The sequence below is a fragment of the Sinocyclocheilus grahami genome, unplaced genomic scaffold (genome assembly GCF_001515645.1).
Source record: "Sinocyclocheilus grahami isolate Dianchi unplaced genomic scaffold, SAMN03320097.WGS_v1.1 scaffold24.1, whole genome shotgun sequence".
Classification (NCBI taxonomy): Eukaryota; Metazoa; Chordata; class Actinopteri; order Cypriniformes; family Cyprinidae; genus Sinocyclocheilus; species Sinocyclocheilus grahami.
Window position 1 is genome coordinate 3,405,904 of NW_015505203.1, and position 7,504 is coordinate 3,413,407.

Consider the following 7,504-nt stretch of genomic DNA (forward strand, 5'->3'; position numbering starts at 1 on the left):
TCCACTGTGATGTGACCCTGTCTCTCTCTCTCTCTCTCTCTCTCTCACACACACATACACACACACGCACGCGCTCGTGCACACGCACACACACACACACACACACATGATGCGCAAAACTCTGCATTTGAACAGTCAATAGCAAATACTTAAACTAATAACAAAAAAGTAGGCTGATTCAGAAGAGCCAGATTATCACAGCAAAGTCAGAATTACCTCCTCTCCTAGGTTCACGAAACAGTCGTCCATAACATGCATTGTTGTTCTGTTGTAAGTAATCTTAAAGATTCCTAAATGCATCTACTTTCGGAAGGCCAAATAAAGTGCTTTTACTTTCGCATAGAAACACACAGCGTCTCCCTGACATGGCTGCTTCAACACTAACTGCGGTTACTGAAACCACGCCTTCTCTCTTTGCGTGCACATTTGGGCCACATTCTGCAAATATTTCCACATAGTGAGGTAGATATGTGGGGGCGTGTAAAAACGAGCCATTTTAGGGGGGCGTGGCAGAGTCTTAACTTTGATAAAGAATATCTCTTTGGTTTTGAGACTTTAGTCTTTGCAACTTCAGGGATCTTATCTATGCACAATCAGCTTGTAACACTCCAAAGAGAAAGGACAACTTGAAATCGCATCATAATGCACATTACACACAAAAAAGCAAGCATGGCAGAAATCACCACGTCCAGTCTGATCGCCAGCTGGGAACAAAGTCATGTTAAGATGCTGATACAGTGAGCACTGAGGAAAAACAAATCTGCCAAAGTTTGCAAGGTTAGTGTCATCCAGTCTTTGACAGTCTTTTGAAAGAGTTCTGTTTGAAGCACTTATCAGTAAGTAAACTACATCTGCATGTATTCATTTAGCAGATGCTTTTATCCAAAGTGACGTACAAATGAGAAACTTTGTAAGCTTTTTATCATAAGACTTAAAATACACAATGCCGAGTTTAAGCATAAAATAGATTAGCACACAAGCTGGAACAGAAGTGAAATGCAAAAATGAAGAGAGAAAAAAAGTCTTTTTAACTAGATCATCAAAAGCAGTGCTTTGTTTTGTCTGGGAAATAGTCCTGGCTATTTGCACAGGCATACATTTGGAGTACAAAGTCTACAAACATTTTCACTATTTTTACAGTGTTTTCATAGATATTGCTGCATGATTATGTAAAAAAAAAAATCTGTGCTGGTCTATTATTGTTGGTAGAATCTCCTTTAGAGCATCTCTTTCTGTCTAAGTGGGTAATTCTAGGCCATAATTGAGGGACAGACTTCATGCCGCAAGTTAAATTCTGGCTATTAAGACTATAACCAAACTTTGACACCTTGATATCTTAATTTGGTTCCTGGTGTTCCCTACATTATATCCCATATGGCAAAAAACATTTAAAAATGCTTGCCAAAATATATTTTAAATATATGTTGTAAACAGTCAAGCACAATGCAATATATATTTTAACTGAAATATATATTTACTTTTAACTCTTATTCCATACAGCAAAATACATTTCCAGTCTTACAGTAGCCTACATTTAGGCTAGATATGTGAATGGATTAACCTACTAGAGTGTATTTATTTACACACATTATAGACAACAAATAAAGTTTTTATTCAAATGTGACAAGTGAATGTAATTTCTTGGATTGAAACACATGAAATTTTATATTTTTGAATATTTAGAATGTTTTGTAAATTTTGAAATATATACACATTTGAAAACGTACTTTTTGCCGTATGGGATAGCCAGACCACCCTTAAATGATCTGTATAGCATGCATTTGTGATAATTTATGATCTATGCAAAGCATCTTTCTTTTTTTTTAAGAGTGCCTGTCATGTCTAATTATATGTTCATTTGATTTATTAACCATTACAAGGGCATTAAACCAAAGCATCACATGATTGCAACTCAGCATAAGCACAGAATTGTGGGTTATGTTATTTCTACAACATCTGACTCAAACACCATAATCCTTCTTACTAATACACATACAGTCAAATGAAGAGGTCATTAGTAAGAGTAATGCCACATTATGTAGTAATTAAAATAAGTGAGAAATGAAGGGAGCAAGAGGAAAGAGATAGAACATGAAACGCAGAAAGCAAGAAAAACAATGCTAAATACAGTTCCATGTAGCTGGTAAAAATGTATTCATGGCTGGTAAAGTTTCTCAATTTACCCATGTAAAGGTGACCCTTCACTCTTTTAAATTCCACTCAAATCCTCCCATTAAAGTCTAAAGCAGCGGTAGCCACTGAAATCTAGCGCCTCCAGGTAACATCAGGTTTCTCAGTGGTTTAATATGGAAAACTCAGGGGTGAAGGGGGTTTAGCAGGACTCCTGCTAACACACTTTGAGCATCAAATAGTCGAGAGAGTGTGGAGTTTCTTGTGGTTCATTGATGAAAAGGAAATGGTGACTTTGTCAGTGTCAGGTCCGTGTCTAAACTTTGGATGAAATCTTCTCTCAGGTTGAGGAGGGATATTGCATATCAATCTATGCTGAGAGTAAACAGTTTTATGGCACTCACTGCATTCAATCTAACCCATAAAATTATGGAAATAATAAAAAATAAATCTAAATTCAGACTTTATTACAACAAAAAAGCCAGAATTGCGAGATAAAATTAATATAAAGATATAAACTTTAGAATTTTAACTTTTTTTTCTTGCAGTTTTGAATTTATCGCACAATCCTGACTTACAACTGTTATTCTGAATTGCAATATATATTCAGTAAAAAAAGTGTTAATTGTAAGATAATCAGAATTGTAAGAAAAAAAGTCTGAATCATGAGATAAAATCACTTTTTTTTTTAATTACTAGGCCTATTTTTTATTCCATTGCAGAAACAAGCTTCCATAAAACATGTTCATAGGTTCATACATGGAAGACCTGCTGTAGCATTTTTTTAATTAGTATTCCTTGACATTTTTTACTGGAAAAAAGAGAAAGAAATCAAGGTTGTCCTCTTGTGTAGTATAATTATTGGTATATTAACCCAAAACTATGCTTTTGATGTGCCTTTGAAATCCTTTAAACACTGTTTGAAACATACTTTGATTTGGGATGTACTAAATTTAAACTTGCGTTTAGGATGGATAGTGTGCAATTTGGGACAACAAAGCCAATATTTGCACTAGTCGCGAGGCAAACTTAATGATCCTGTCAGTGGATGTTTCAGTTGTGCTGCTCCGTCTATTCACTGAATGATAAAAACACTGACAAATGTGGCATGTGGCTCAAAGAACTTTGTTCTCTTATTGTTTTGCTGCTTAAGTAAATGAATTTGAAAAGCGTTTGTTGTGCATTTCCTCCATTTAAAATATGCTTGAGACTGAAGGATCTTTATGAGGTGTGACGGTAAATAGAATTGAAGTGTTTTAATCCAATATAACGAGTTGTAGATGTTGTATGCAGCACCAATGCATCGCATCACCTCAGTGTCTCATTTGATTTTGTGTTGGTTGTGGTTATACCTCATTATTCTTTCATGAGCTATAATCTAATGGGGCCCTGTGGGTGAAAGATAGCAGAGATATTAAAATCAAGTAACAAGCCAATAACTCTCTCTGGAAAATGTGCCGACACACAGAGAAACACTATCAGGTTCCTCTAGTAATTGTGCCCAATAAGCCTCACTTTTAAGCAGCTCACCCTTCAGCTGTGTTTCATGCGGTGATTCTTATTCCCTCATCTCATCTTTAATGCTCCTGGTCCACCATCGTCCTAGAAAACCTTTTAGTTTTAATAAGGAACTGTAACGGGGCTGACGAGACGTGAGACGTGCGGATCCATATGCAAAGCTTTATTGAGCAGAGAGGTCAGAAACACAGGCAGGGTCAAACAGTGGCAAACAGGTATATAGTGGGCAAGACACAAGAATAATCCTAGGGCTAGCAAAGGTCAACGAACGGCGAACAGAATCAAAAAGGGCGAGACTAAAGGGATAAATCCAGGAAACCAGGCAAGGATCAGAAACCGAGAAAACAGACAAGGCCAAGGCCAAGGCTAAGGCTAAGGCTAAGGCAGGGAAACTAATGAGGGCTCTGTAGTGTAGCTATCTAGAGATATGCGCTAAACAATACTCGGCAGAGGGAAGGGATCAGAGTGAGTGTTAAATAGTGAGGGAGTGATATGAAACAGCTGGGTGCAATCAGTGTTGTGCAATTAGTGAACCAGCTGTGTACAATCAGTGCTGTGAATGATGGGATATGTAGTCCGGGAAGATATGCAACAGTGTGAGTGCGAGAGTCAATGAAAATGGGAAGGGTGACCTCTGATGGTTAGCCAACGGAAGTTTATGGACCGGATTCATTAAACCTCTTTTTTCACTGTTCCACCCTCTAATCTCGCCTCTTTCCCTCATATATGATTTGTCCATCAGTCCTATTGTTCCATCCATCCTATTGTTCCATCCATCCATCAGTCCTATTGTTCCATCCGTCCATCAGTCCTATTGTTCCATCCGTCCATCAGTCCTATTGTTCCATCTGTCCTATTGTTCCATCCGTCCTATTGTTCCATCCGTCCTATTGTTCCATCCGTCCATCAATCCTATCCGTCCATCCATCCTATTGTTCCATCCGTCCATCAGTCCTATTGTTCCATCTGTCCATCAGTCCTATTGTTCCATCCGTCCTGTTGTCCCATCCATCCATCCATCAGTCCTATTGTTCCATCCATCCATCCATCCATCAGTCCTATTGTTCCATCCATCCATCAGTCCTATTGTTCCATCCATCCATCCATCAGTCCTATTGTTTCATCCATCTATCCATCCATCAGTCCTATTGTTTCATCCATCTATCCATCCATCAGTCCTATTGTTTCATCCATCTATCCATCCATCAGTCCTATTGTTTCATCCATCTATCCATCCATCAGTCCTATTGTTTCATCCATCTATCCATCCATCAGTCCTATTGTTCCATCCGTCTATCCATCCATCAGTCCTATTGTTCCATCCGTCCGTCCATCCTTCCTATTGTTCCATCCGTCCATCCATCCTTCCTATTGTTCCATCCGTCCGTCCATCCTTCCTATTGTTCCATCCGTCTATCCATCAGTCCTGTTGTTCCATCCGTCCATCAGTCCTATTGTTCGATCCATCCATCAGTCCTATTGTTCCATCAGTCCTATTGTTCCATCAGTCCTATTGTTCGATCCATCCATCAGTCCTATTGTTTCATCCGTCCATCCGTCCTATTGGTCCATCCGTCCATCAGTCCTATTGTTCCATCCGTCCTGTTGTCCCATCCATCCATCAGTCCTATTGTTTACAGTCCAAGTTGCAATGTTTCCTTACAATTTGACCAAAATAACAATGCCAACATGTAGTATGCAAACTGCAAATGTAGTTAATCAGTTTTTCATTAAATTCAGTAAATACTATAAAAATTAAGGTCTTCTCTTCTCACCCTGGAATACTTTTACAATTGCTTATTTATATTAAAGTTTTCTCTTTACTTTTGAATTGGCTGAGTCAGGATTTCTAATTGATGGCAGAGGTCTACATCATCTACATCTACCAGCAGGAGCATTGAAGAACTCTTGACCTGAATCTAAATCTCAGAGGAGATCGTCAGAGATAATTGTTCGAGGTCAGCTCACTGTAGCCACATGCATAAACAACACATGAAGACGTATGGTTGCTGCAGAGCGATAAAGCTTTTTGGCAGTGCCACATAGTACATGACAAACTCCTCAGGTCACCGTAAGCACATCAGCAGTGACTGATAGCATCATAGAGCTTACGTTGCAGAATGTTGATGTGTTGCGGTCTAGGCAGATGCTGTCTTGTTTGTATTTGGGGCTTTTGCTTTATTTTGTGCAACTGTAAGGCATATGTCATGCTTGTTAAATCGGAACTCTGACTGAATGAGACAAGTCTGATGTACAGAGCATTTTTTGTTTGGACCGTAGGTGAAAATGGCACACATTCAAATGCTAATGTAATACGGATTGTATAGTGTGCAGCCTGGGGGGTAAAATCACAATGCGCCGCATGCCGCCAGCGCACATAAGTCAGGCTTGTGAATGCATCTGGGTTTGTTTGTTGGCTGTTGTTGTTTTTGTGGTCGAGCAGAGCCGTTCAATACTTCCAGTTCTAGAGGTAATATAGGTATAAAAAAAAAAATCAGACTCTCTCACACCCTTAGCTACAACTTCCTCTCGGATAACTGCAGGAGATCGAGGTCAGAGACGAAATACACCGCATGCTTGGTTTTCTTTCCAGGAATTGGCCATGCTGTGAAGTCACTGCACATGGAAGGTGAACAATTTAAACTTTTTTTGCTCATGGCCTTACCTGAGCTTTTCCAGTTCTGCTCAATAGATTCAGCGTTCAAAATCTTTTTTTTTTTTTTTTTTTTACAAGTTTTAGGTCAGTAAGATTTAAAAAATTTTTTTTTTAAAGAAGTCTCTTCTGCTCACCAAGGCTGCATATTTGTTTAATAATACAGTAAAAACAGTAAAATTGTGTAATATTATTACAATTTCGAATAACTGTTTTCTATTTGAATATACTATGAAATGTAATTTATTTCTGTGATGCAAAGCTGAAATCTCGGCATCATTATTGCAGCCTTCAGTGTCACGTGATCCTTCAGAAATCATTTTGATATGCTGAATTTATACTCGAGAAACATTTATTATTATTATCACTGTTGAAAATAGCTGTGCTGATTAATATTTTGTGGAAACTGTTTTTTCATTTCGTCTTTTGTATCGTTTTAAATGTCTTTACGGTCACTTTTGATCTATGATAAAATTACCGATAAAATAATTAACTTATATGGCTGGGTTTTGACACAAATTTCAAAATTTGATTCAATTCAATTCAATATAGATTATTTTGGATGTATATCAGGTACACATGCCAAATTTTCTCAAGGAAAAAATTCTTAACTAATGCTGTAAAATATACATGAGTTGGTTGGTACTACAATACTATAATATTGAAGGTTTAATCTTCAGTGTTTGTTTGAATACGCAATACAATGGACAGAATTTGAAATCTGAGACTTTGTTTCATATTAAAAGTACCAAAGCACAATGCTTATTGTCATATATTGAATGGGAGGTGCCCTTCAATGTTCCATCCATTAACTGAAAACAGGCTAGACTAATAAATGAGAATCGATTAAAATCAAGATATCAATATTTTTTACCCAGCCCTATCAACCTATATTAAAAAGGCTACCAACCCTAAATGATTGTGTGTGTGTTTCATTGCTCCGTTGTTCATTTAACATTTTTGTGAACTATTTCTTTAAAACAAATGTCACTTGGTTTGATATTTTGTTTTCTAATGCAATGATATTTTAAGTGTTTAAATGGTTGTCGGCACCACTGTACATTTATTTTTCCAAATTTATTGAGTAACATGTTGACAGACAGACAGACAGACAGACAGACAGACAGACAGACAGACAGACAGACAGACAGACAGACAGACAGACAGACAGACAGACAGACAGACAGACAGACAGACAGACAG

At 37.6% G+C, this 7,504-nt stretch overlaps 1 long non-coding RNA gene across 1 annotated transcript in view; it reads left to right on the plus strand.

Annotated features, from left to right (window-relative positions):
* The first annotated feature begins 646 nt into the window (after nt 1-646).
* LOC107563454 (uncharacterized) overlaps nt 647-7,504 on the plus strand; it is a 22,168-nt gene continuing 15,310 nt past the window's right edge. The window contains exon 1 of the long non-coding RNA XR_001606101.1: nt 647-777. This is a non-coding gene — a long non-coding RNA (uncharacterized lncRNA). The remainder of the gene's footprint in view (nt 778-7,504) is intronic.